This window comes from Pan paniscus, chromosome 11 (assembly GCF_029289425.2).
Source record: "Pan paniscus chromosome 11, NHGRI_mPanPan1-v2.0_pri, whole genome shotgun sequence".
Lineage (NCBI taxonomy): Eukaryota > Metazoa > Chordata > Mammalia > Primates > Hominidae > Pan > Pan paniscus.
Genome location: NC_073260.2, coordinates 32,222,771 through 32,235,240, shown reverse-complemented (window position 1 = coordinate 32,235,240; position 12,470 = coordinate 32,222,771). Strand labels below are relative to the sequence as shown.

Here is a 12,470-nt window from a genome sequence, read left to right as displayed (position 1 = left end):
CATGCCTGGCTAAGTTTTGTATTTTTAGTAGAGACGAGGTTTCATCATGTTGGCCAGGCTGGTCTCAAACTCCTGACCTCAGGTGATCTGCCCGCCTCAGCCTCCCAAAGTGCTGGGATTACAGGCGTGAGCCACCACGCTTGGCCTTGTAATTTGAATTTAAATGAGCACTTGTGGCTAGTGGCTACAGTGCAGCTCAAGCCTCTCCTTTCTACTCCTCCCAGTGGCCACTCCTGTCTCTCCGCAGCACTTGCTATAGCTACATTTTTACACTTGTGTGAGCATTTGATCGTTTATCCCCCTCAGTAGATTGGAAGTTTTCTGTGGGCAGGAAACATGCTAACTTGTTCACCTCTCTATATTGTTTTTTGTTTTTTTCTTTTTTTCCGGGGGGTGGACTTTAATCTTTATTTACAGGACACTGCGAGATATAAAATTCCACAAAGAAATAAGAAACCCATTCAGAGGACAAGCTTTATACGGTATTTACAGGTTGGAACTGTTCAAGTATAGTTTCAGTGTAAAAAGCGCTACAATACCAAACCATATTTAAAAAGAGTTCTTTGTAGAGAAACAGTACTTATACAAACATAGTAGAGAAACAAACTTATACCAAACATAGTACACAACAAATTTATGCCTCAGCTATGTGATCTACAAGTTAAAGTTCCCAGGAGTCCCATCCTGAACTTGGAAGGTATAGCCTTCAGAAGTAGTTTCTGGCACCATGTTTTCATCTTCCTCTTCCTCTACAGAGAAATACTTAATTAAGCTTAACAAACCCTTCTACACACTCATTTTCATGATTTTGGAGAGCTTCAATTTTGTCTAAGCCTCCACATTCTTCAATCATTATACTAAGTTTCTCAGTTTCACCTAGTTTCTCAGCAGCCTGAAAGATACTTGAAATGGCATCCAGGATAACCAGAATAACCTTGGTATCTTTACAGTTAAGAGGTTCATCAACGGTTCTATTATGCCACGATGAATGAGCTACACAATCTGTTCAACTGTTTCGCCACTGGTATAGTTGGTCACGGCCCATACAGCTTCCTTTTGTGTCTTAAGATCTGACTTAGAACATTGGCAAGGAATAGGACTAATCCATGATTCACAACTTGCTGTATCTGGTCCTGACGGCCAGCTGTGATGTTTGACATTGTCCACATAGCTTCCTTCCAAGTGTTAGTTTTGGGGTTGGTGAGCAGGCTGGGAAAGACAGCAAGTGCCTCTGCATCGATCACAACCTGAGTCTGTTCATCTGTACCAGTGACAATATTCCCTATGGCTCTTAGTGCAGGAGTCACAATTGGCAATTCAGAAGCTCCTAGAAGCTTCACAAGTTGGGGCACAACTCCTGTTTCCATGACGATGTCAATTCATTCATTTGGACCATCAGTCAGGTAGGAAATAGCCCAGCAGGCATCTGCTAATAGTTCTGGATCATCATGATGCAGGAGCCGAACTCAGATAGGAAGAATTTCCTCAACAGCATCTAACCGGGGTGCAGGATTCTTGTTGCAGCAAAGATTTGAAAGTGTCCAGGTAAGATTACATAAGTAACCACATGCTAAAGATGACATATCAGGAACTGCAAGAAGAGCCAACAGTGGGTCAACGGCACTGTACTTAGTAACCAAGTCTCGGAAAACTGAGCTATATCACCTGCAATGTTTCCTGGAGCCGATACAACTTGTTCACTGATGTGAGCATGGGGAGATGCCAACAGAGAAATGAATGCTAGGATGGCACCTCCATCTACCACAACCTTGGCTTGTTCTGATTCCCAGAAGCAATGTTAGTGAGCATCCAGGCAGATTCAAACTGAATGGGACTACAATCAGTTCTGCCTAAGAAAGACACAAATTTTGGAATCAAACCAGCCCAGATTAAGTTGTCTTTGCGGGGCGGGGGGTGGTGGGGGGCGGGGGCGGGGCTGTTTTCCTCTAGAAAGTAGTTTCCTGGCAGCTTGAGTAGCTTGGAGCTAACTTTCCACATTGTTGCTATTTATGCCTTTGACAATGTCATCAACACACTAATTTACAGTGCCCTGATTGTTGTGGTTTTTCTGCAGCGGACAAGTAGCATCATCAGGAAATGAGCTTACATTTCTCCTCTTCAGCATCTGGTCATTCTTAGCTTTCCCCAGCTCCACATTGACTTCTATTCTGTGACACCTCATTTCTGTACTGTCTTTTCCCTTGTTCCTGAATCTGTTAAGTCGGGCAGCTGGCTTCACCTTTCTATTTCAGATGCCTAGTACAGGGCCTAGTCCTAGATAGGTTCTCAGTATACGTGTGTGAAATGAAAGCATAGCCAAAGGATGAATGGCCAGCCAGGGAGTATGTTAGTGAGAGTTCTCCAGAGAAACAGAAGAAATGGGATATTTTACATATACATATATGCACATAATATACGTATTTTATATATACTATACATATTTATATATATTACACACACACACACACAAAGGGATTTATTTTAAGGAATTGGCCATGTGATTGTAGAGGCCGAGAAACCTCCAGATCTGCGGGGTGAGTTACCAAACTAGCAATGCGAGATAGCTGATGGTGAGCTTCTAGGCTGAAGACTGACAGGCTTGGGACCCAGACAGAGCCATTGTGCAGTTTGAAGAAAGTACTTAGGTAGGAAGAAGTCTCTTTTACTTGGGGGAAGGAGAGCCTTTTGTTCTATTCAGGCCTTCAACTGATTGGATGAGGTCCATCCACATTAGGGAGGGCCACATCTGCTTGACTGAGTCTACAGATTTAAATGCTAATCTCATCCAAAAACACACTCTGAATAATGCTTGACAAAAGCACCCTGAATAATGTTTGACCAAATATCTGGGCACACCACGGCCCAGACAAGTTGACACAAAACTGACCATCAGAGGGGGTGACAATTTTTCTTGCTGAATTTGTGTTTAGGTAAAACTTTATTATAATTAGGCAAATAGTTTAAAGTTTTTTTTCAAAGGACTTAGGGACCCTAAATTTGGGTGGGCTTAGCCCTGATCTCTTTCCCTGAAAGAGACAGGAAGGATCAAAGAAACAGTGTAAATCTATCAACCCTGGTTCAGCCCGTGGTGTTCCTCATGGGACACTGAATTCCACAGTGGCTGCTGGGGTGATGGGCTGCCATGACCTACTCAGGTATAAAGTGGGAGTGAGAAGACCACCAGGGGCTGGGGACCATGTCCTTAAAATTCTGGACCATGAAACTCTTGGTCCCTGGTCATTTCTAGATATGGTCATTGCTAACCCTCAAATTGTTGTCTTGCATAAAAGCGAATGTGTTTTCATAAACAAGAGGGTTTGCTATTTCAAAAACTCAAAGACTCTGCCCTTCTAGCTCAGAAAGCTACCATCCTAAGTCCACCTCTGATGCTCATGCTCTTTATGCATGAGACCAAAGGACTGTGGCACACTCCTGCCACCTGGTGGCAACATATGAAAAGTCATGCAAAGGCTTAACCCTGAGGTTCTGATTTGGCCAAAACACAAGACAGAAAGAGCATGCTTGGAGACTTGCATTAGTGAAACAAAATTATAAGTTAATAGGACCATAAACCTGGAAAGAAAAGTAGTGATTACTGAGTTCAACTATCTCAGTTTCCAGATGAGGAAACTAAGGTTTAAAAATACTTTGTGACTCACTTAAAGATATTTCAGAGCCATGGCCTCATCTTCTCCCATCAAGTGCAATTTCTCCTTTAATCCACCTCTTTAAAAAATTTCCTTACTTAGGGCAACTGAAGGCTTGATTAATTGGCAGAATGGTGAGCAATTAAATACAATTGTAAAATAAACCAAAGGGACCAATTTCTATTACGACCGCTGTTTTGTAATGAGCAAAGGTCTTTGTACGGACACTTGCTCAGAAGTGACAGTTCTGCCAGAGACGGTTTGCAATGAACTTGCTCTTTCAGTTTGAACAGAGATGGACGTGCATCAGCAAAATCAAGTAAGTGATCACTCCTCTCTACAGGAATAGGATATCACCTTTTCATTTTCATGGATCAAATATGGACTAAATGTTGCTATGTTTTGCTAGCCGCTGTGCTAGGTGCTGGGAATACAATGAGGAGAAAACCAGAAGAAGTTTTTGCTTTCATGGAGCTCACAGTCTGATAGGGAAGACAGATGAGTTAAAATGCAACTACAGTTATGTGTCACATAAGGACATTTGAGTCAGTGAGGGACTACGTATACAACAATGGTCCCATAAGATGATAATGGAGCTGAAAAAATCCTATCTAGTGATGGCATAGCTGTTGTAATGTCATTACACAAATGTTTGTGGTGATGTTGCTGTAAACAAATCTACTGTGCTGCCAGTCATATAAAAATGTACAGTAGCCGGGCACCCTGGCTCACGCCTATAATCCCAGCACATTGGGAGGCCAAGGTGGGTGGATCACTTGAGGCCAGAAGTTCGAGACCAGCCTGGCCAACATGGTGAAACCCCATCTCTACTAAAAATACAAAAATGTTCCAGGAGTGGTGGTGTACACCTGTAGTCCCGGCTACTCAGGAGGCTGAGGCACAAGAATCGCTTGAACTCGAGGGGGCAAAAATTGCAGTGAGCTGAGATTGTGCCACTGCACTGCAGCCTGGGCAACAGAGTGAGACTCTGTCTCAATAACAACAACAACAAAAGTATGGTAATATCCTAGGCTTTCACACTCACTCACCACTGACTCACCCAGAGTTGCAACTTCCAGTCCTGCAAACTTTATTTATGGTAAGTTCCCTATACAGCTATACCATTTTTTATTTTTTATACCACATTTTTACTATACCTTTTCTATGCTTAGATAAGTTAGATACATACATACTTACCATTGTGTTACAGTTACCTACAGTGTTCAGTACAGTAACATGCTATACAGGTTTGCAGCCTAGGAGCACTAGGCTAAACCATGTAGCCTAGGTGTATAGTAGGCTGTATCGTCTAGGTTTGTGTAAGTACACTCTAGGAAGTTTGCACAACAATGAAATCACATAATGACACATTTCTCAGAACGTGTCCCTGTGGTAAAACTATGCATGACTGTGCTGTGCAAGGTGGTAATGAGAACACTGTATGTGGGACTAGGGATAAGAGTTGAGCTAGGACTGGAGAAGACAGCTGTCAACAGAAACAGAATCAACTATAGTCCCTGGTACTAGACAGGGAGCAGTGTCTGATGGAGCCAAATTCCAAATGTGGTTGATTGTTCAGAAGTGACAATTCTGCCAGAGATGGTTTGCAATGAACTTGCACTTTCAATTTGAAACAGAGATGGATGTGCATCAGCAAAATCAAGTAAGTCATCACTCCCCTCTACAGGAATAGGATATCACCTTTTCATTTTCATGGACCCAATATGGACTAAATATTGCTGTGTTTTGCTAGCTGCTGTGCAAGGTGCTGGTGCAGACCAGCCAAGTATACAATGGCCGCACTGCCAGACTGGAGAGTCCAGTGGGAGTTGGCATCAAGAAGACCCATACAGTCCATTAGGCTGCTTGGCTATGGGGGGCTGGCCCCTGGCATGCCACGTGCTGGGTGTGGTAGTCACCAGAAATAGACAGAGGGGCAGAAGGAGGCAGTAGCAGAGGCTGGACCGCTGAGTCCCTGCTTGGGAAGCCCCACAGCCTGGCTGAGGAAGACAGTGTTCATGTACACCCTGCTTCTGTCGGGATTGGCCCAGGGACTTGCGCTAGGCTGAGCCAGCAGGGAGTGGGGCTGCCGGCACAGGCAGCCTCTGTGGTGACGGCACCAGCAGGGCCCAGATGGAAACTCTGACCGTGGTGTTAATTCATTCCTCTGTGGTTTTCTGTTCAGGCAAATACCAGTCTCTTGTGGGTTTGTTTAGCTTAAAGCTATTGGCTGTTGGGGCTAAGGCTCTACATCCTTGATTTCCAAGTCCCTGATTGGCCAAGTTTAAAGGAAGGGATGATCAAGTTGTTGGCTACTGGGAAGGACATAAAGCTTCGGAGAGCAGTTGAGGAAACCCTACTAATTTCCCCCCGACCTGAGGTACAACCCGGCCTGGAAATGCATTCTGTCCTGCTCATAATACAACACAATCGTGTGAGGTTTCAGGGTAGGCAGTGAGCCTGTGTCCTCTCACATGTCTAATGCAACATCTTCTTGGGGAGAATATTGACTCTTCCAAGTGGAAAGCTGGCCTGGAGCCTCCTAGGAAAGGTGGCAGATGGAGCTTGGTTGATTCATGATACCATAGCGTCTTGTCCGTTTGTTGGATTGAGTATCCCCTGAAGAACTTTCCACACCCAAACCTGCCCTGGGACATTCAGTTCAACCCTCTGCAGTGAACTTTGGCCCAAATAGCAAGAGATTTGCTTCCACCAGGGCTTGGCCACAGACCAGCCGTGTGACTCTGAGATAATTCTCACTCTGTGACTCAATTTCCTCAGCTACTCTTGAGATAATTTTCAACACCGAAAAGAACAACTATTGCTGTAGCCAAAAATAAAAACTAGATATTAGTTATGCTAGATATTAAATGCCATCCAAGAGACAGTAAATTTAATGGCCCCAAAGTGGTTTCAGGTCTCTGAGAGGAATTTACTCCCCAGCTTTGGAGAAGAAGCTAAGTGCTGTCCTTCTATTTCTGTCCTGCATTCAAAAAGTCATAAATAGTTAACTGTGTGAGTCCTTTTTTAAAACCTCCCAGAAGCATCTAAAAATAGCTTCTGGGGGCTCAATGCATATTTCCTCAGGTCCTCCTCTTAATCTTTCAGTATAGGTGGTGACGATTTATTGTTACTGTCACCTATGGATTTACAGAAACAAAAGCAGCTAGGCTGGAAGGCAAAGAGAGGAAGCTTTTCGTGTGGGAAGGGTCTCTTGGGAAGTGGAACCTAGCATCAATACAGGGATGAGACATGTCACCTCTCCTTTCCTTGGTTTCCCTGCTGGTAAAAGGGGAGAGAAGGAGAAGTCTGTCTCCCCAGGGTACAGTAAGAATCTACCCTCAAGTAGGAAGCTTCAACAGACAAAGCAGAACCTGCCAACAGCCAAATGCTATTATGACAAGTCAAGTCCACACTCATTACATGCCTTTGCAGTGCATGTCACCCCTGCCGTTTCCTATCTCCAGGCCCAAGTGGGGCCCCTTCTGCCAGTTTTCCAGCCCAGTGGCATGACCGGAGGCTGACTGTCCATCATGAGCTTGATGGACAAGGGACAGGAACAGCCAAGCCCAGCTCAGCTACCTGCCTGTTCTTTTCAACCATGCCTCTGCTTCCCTTATGCTTAACAGCAGCATATAGCACCCCTCTCTGACTCTCAGCCATCTCCTTCAGGCAGGCATCCTTGCAAACAGACCATCAGCCCAGGGCGCTCCTATGGACTTAGAAGGAAGGATAGGGCAGGAACATTCCTGGCGGCCTCCGTGGCCTTGGTCCTCTCTCCTAACAATGCACAGTAATTAGCTGCATCTCGGGCCCCCTGACACCCCTTAACCTGGAAAATCAGGCAGACTTGTGCGACAGCAATCAGCTCCCAGACACATCCAGCCGTAATGTGATTACGCCATTTACCAAAATGCAAAGAGAGATACTTGAGGCGTTTCTGATTAGGGCTGACATTATCCCTCCAATGGGACACCGCATTAATCAAAGCTGTTGCTATGACTATGGCGATGGTGGGGAAATAACCCCAGCTTGATTCTGGGCCTACCCAATGCCGCCAAGGAAGAGGTCAGCTTTTGTTAGGGACATGGCAGAAGAATTGCTTCTTCCTGCTTAAGAAGGGCTTTCTATTGAAATCGCACCAGCAGCCAGAAAGACAGGCCTCTGTTTTCTTTCATTACACTGGGATTTTCTGGTGCCATTGCTCAAGATGACTCGATAGCATTGTTCTGGGAGGGACTGGGATGTGTGTGTGTTGGGGGTGGGGATATGGAGGCTGATTTGTGGGGCTGTCAGAGCCTTCTGCTCTCCAGAACTGTATCTTAATTGCTGGGTGGCCCCCTGGGAATCATGTAGGGCATGAGAACCTGGGGGCGGGGGAGAAGGATGATCTGTGGAAAAGCCCAGCTTTTCCCATGGCATAAACACTCTGGGCTTCTGCTGCTTTCTCCATTCCAGAGCCACTAAAGCATTTGGCAGAGACAAGCCTGCACCACACACCCTATGACAAGGCAGATGGAAAAACAGGCGGGAATGAAATGGATCTGAAAAGCCTGTGTGGAAAACCCCCTGGCCTCTGCTCCGGGCTGTGGAGAACCCATGAACTACAGGGGAGGGCAGGGGAGACCAGGTGATGGGGGCTGGGGATGGGGTCATCAGAACCCCATGATGGCTAGATAGAGGTAAACTGTTCCAAACACCCAAGGCAGCCTTCGCTCCGGTGCAGATACTGAAAGGGAAATAGAGGTCAGTGATGTGGCATAGCTCCTCCCCCAAGGACAGGGATAGAGCAGTGGAGAAGAATCAAGGAATCTGGTTCTAGTTCAAGTCCTTTCTGGAATTTTCTCTGAGCTTGGTTTCCCCATCATCAGAGTGGGGTCAATGAAATCTACTCTGCTGTCCTCATAGAGGTGTAAAGGTCGGTCAGACCACTTCCTCTGGGGGAAAGTGATTTGTGAACTCTGGAGCACAGATATTCAAACTTGGCTGCATTTGGGAGTCACCTGAAGAGGTTTTTGAAGTTCTGAAGCCGGGGCCCCAGCATCAGACATTCTGGTTTCATTGGTCAGAGAGGCGGCAGGGTGTGGGGATTTTTCAAAGCTCCAGGGGATCCTCATGCACAGCCCAGGTTGAGAATGACTGCTCACAAGTGCTATAGGGAGCCGTGCCCTGCCTTTGAGCCTCATTTCCTATATTTTTTAATGAGAATAAAAATTTTTTAAAGTAAAAGGCTTTCATGGGAATAAAAGGAAAAAAAAAAGTATGTGAAAATGCATAAAGTCGTATATCCTGGATTCCTAATTAATGTTCAGTTCCCTCATTAGAGGCCATTGCCTCTGTTTCAGGGGAGTCTCGTCCCCAGGGTGAGACCCTGGACAGCACCTTCCCTCTTAGCTGTGTGACTGTGTTCAACTTACTGAATAGCAGCAAGCATTTACAGCACCTGAAGCCTTTCACATGCTTGATCTCACTTAATTATAGCAATAACCTGGGGAGGCGGGCATAGATCATTGTTACCACCCTGTGAAGCAACATCATAGGTGACTCAGGCAGTCAGTGGTGGAGCTGGGATTTTAGCCCAAATTTGTCTTGTTCCGAAACCGGAGTTCTTTCCATGACCTCCTTGGTTAGAACTGACCTGAGTCAATTTTGTCATTCACTATGTAGATGTAAGAGGTCTTGGGGCCGTAGGTCTCTGCATGTTGTAATGAAAGCAGGTGTCAGATAGAATTCTGCGATACAGACTTTCATTTATTAGCAAAGCAGGTGCAAAAACAGGCATGTGGCTTGCTCTGTGAGCTCAATGACATCCTGAATCATTGTCCTTTTAGGTGCCCCAGTAGATCCTCGCATGAAAGCTTCACTCAGGGCAGAGGTGACATTTTTCAGCACCACGATTCAGCTATCCTTGTCATTGAGTCATGAGAAAAAAATTAGCTGATAATCAGTCTAACAAACACAGAATCCATTGGAGACATAAACTTATGGCACTGTTCCATTTAATAAACACAGGGAGACAAGTCAGAAGGCTACCAGAACATTCTAGCCCAGAGTTGACAAAGGCCTTTCCCAATGGCTATGGGGAGGTAGGAAAGGGGTAGGATCATTCACTGAGTCAACCAAATATGTTGAGCACTGTACTAGTTTCCTATAACAAAGTACCAAAATGAAGTACCACAAAATCGGTGGCTTACAACAGAAATTTATTTTCTTATTCTGGAGGCTAGAAGTCTGAAATTAAGATGTCAGAAGGGCCATGCTCCCTCTGACACCTCTAGGGAAGGATCCTTTCTTGCCTCTCTCCTGGCTTCCTGGTTTCTGGTGGGTGCAGCAATCCTTCGTGTTCCTTGACTCATTAATCTCCCTCTCTGCCATCACATCACATGGCTTTCTCCCTGTGTATGTCTGCACCTCTGCATCCTTTCATCTTCTAATAAGGACACCAGTCATATTGGATTTAGGGCCTGTTCTAATTCAATATGATCTTAACTAATTATATCTTCGAAACCCTATTTTCAAATAAGGTCACATTCTGAGGTTCTGCATAGACATAAGTTTGGGGCGACATTATTCAACCCAGTACAGGCACCTACATTACGCCAAGTGCTGTGAAGAAAGAAGGTAAAGGTGAATAAGCATTTTTCTGCACTTAGGTTGCTCAGCCCCCAGAGAGGGAGACAAGCAGGTTGGTGCCTATTCTGAGAGCAGTAAACACACGTTGCTGGTACAGAACAGATGAAGCATCTCACCCCAAATTAACAGGGTCATGGAAGCAACCACTGAGCTGAATTCTGAAGGCCTGGCAGGAGGTAGCCAAGGCAAGGAGGTCAGAAAGGCAACAGAGACAGAGGGAGGGACATGTAGGTCCAAGGGTCTGGTTGTAGAGGGAGCAGGATGAGTGCATTGAGGCAAGAATGTGGGGTCTGAGATGGACAAGTGGTGATGTGTGAAGCCAAACTGTTAGGCAAGGGCAGGTCAGGAAGCATCTCATGTGCCGGTCTAAGAATTTTTTCTGTGGACCACAGGGAGCCATTGGCATAGTTTAAGCAAGGGAATATTGTAGTCATATTTGCATGTTAGAATAATCACTCTGAAGCAATGAAAAGGGTAAATTGGAAAGGTTTAGAATGTAAATGGGAAATCTCAGTAAAAGGCAATAAATAATAAGGTCCTGGCGTATGGCCACAACCATGAGGATGGGGAGAAGGGAATTGATTTAATATTTATTCAATACGAGGGAATCAGTGGATAAATCAAATGGTGGGCATGGAAAAGGAGTCAATAATAACATCCAGGGTGCTTTGCTGTAGGTTTTTTAAAGCTCAGGTCCTGAGGTCATCCCTGAGCTATTTGGAAGTGATCAGGACAGAATGCTGGAGAACTTCAACATTTCTGAAGCAGGAGGAGAAAAACCAGCTAGTAAATAATTCAGAGAAAAAAATAGTCAAGTGACAGGAGAAATGGAATTATACATGGGGAGCATTAAGCAGAGAGCCACTGGGACCTAGGCGGAATTAGCACCCAAGTAACAATGTTAGCCCAACGAGGTGAGTCCCAGGGAAGGAAGAACTCTGGGAAGCTTAGACACCCAGACAGAAGGCAGAGTAGGGACAAAGACCACATAACTTTATATTAGGCAACTTTCCCAACTTGGTATTAAGCCTGGATGTCACCAAGAGCAGTGGGGTCCAGTTCATTTAACAGGGGTTACCAACTGTCAGGTTTGCCCAAGTCTGTTCCAGTTGAACCCTGAGAGCCTAACATCCTGAGAAACCTTTCTGTCCTGGGAAAACCAGGACATTTGGTCACCCTGATTAGGAAACACTTCCTGAGCATCTGCTACATGCCACATGCTATATTGGATGATATCAAGATTAACAGTGCACAGAGCAGGCTCTTGTGCAGCCCACAGCCTGGTGGGGGGAAGTAATGGATTATAAGCTCCTAAAACCTGTAGAAGAGTAGGTTGAGATTCCTCTCCTTCACTGCCAAGGGCAAGTTAAAGGAAAATGGTTTGAATATAACTTAGGCCAGGGATGAAAAAATGCTCTCTTAACAAAATAAGGCTGTGGTGCATGTTCATAAGTGTATGTTAATAGGAGAAATATTAATTTCTTGTATCAAATTGAGAAGGGCAGAAGTTATGCTTATTCTGTTTTTTTTTTCTATAATAAAAGAAATGCGAGTTTTCAAGATAGTTTTGTTAAAAGGAGAAAAAATTTCTCTTGTAAAGTTAAGGACAGTTTGGGGCCAGAAGGAAGGGAAGATATCTACACAGGATAAAATGTGCTTGATTTTATATGCTGCAGGAAAGAACTAGTTACAACTCAAAAAGAAAAAAACCCTGTCGAGTCTCTCTTTGGTCCCCATGTGTAGATAATTTTCCTAGGGCTGCTGTAATAAATTACCACAATCTACGTGGCTTAAAATAACAGAAATTTATTCTCTCACAGTTCTGGAGGGCAGAAGTCTAAAATCAAGGTGTCCGCAGAACTTTACTCCCTCTGGAGGCTCCAGGGAGATTCTGTTCCTTGCCTTTCCAGCTTCTGGTGGCTACTGACATCACTTGGCATTCCTTGACTTGTAGCTGCATCAGCTTCAATTTCTGCCCCCATCTTTGCACAACCTTCTTCCCCATGTTTCCTTATGTGTCCTCTTCAGTTTGTCTAATCTCCCTCTGCCTGACTCTTATAAAGGCATCTGTCATAAACTCATTGTAAGTTGAGGAGCATACTGAATGCATATCACTTTCACACTTAAACTTGAAAAATCAAATACAGAGAGATGTCATCAAGATTGCTTACTTGAGGTGCTCTGCACTCA

General features: G+C 44.7%; 1 pseudogene; it reads right to left on the bottom strand.

The window, feature by feature from the left end:
• Positions 1-794: 794 nt before the first annotated feature.
• On the bottom strand, positions 795-12,262 carry LOC100987516 (importin subunit alpha-1-like; annotated as a pseudogene).
• Between the last annotated feature and the right edge of the window lie 208 nt (positions 12,263-12,470).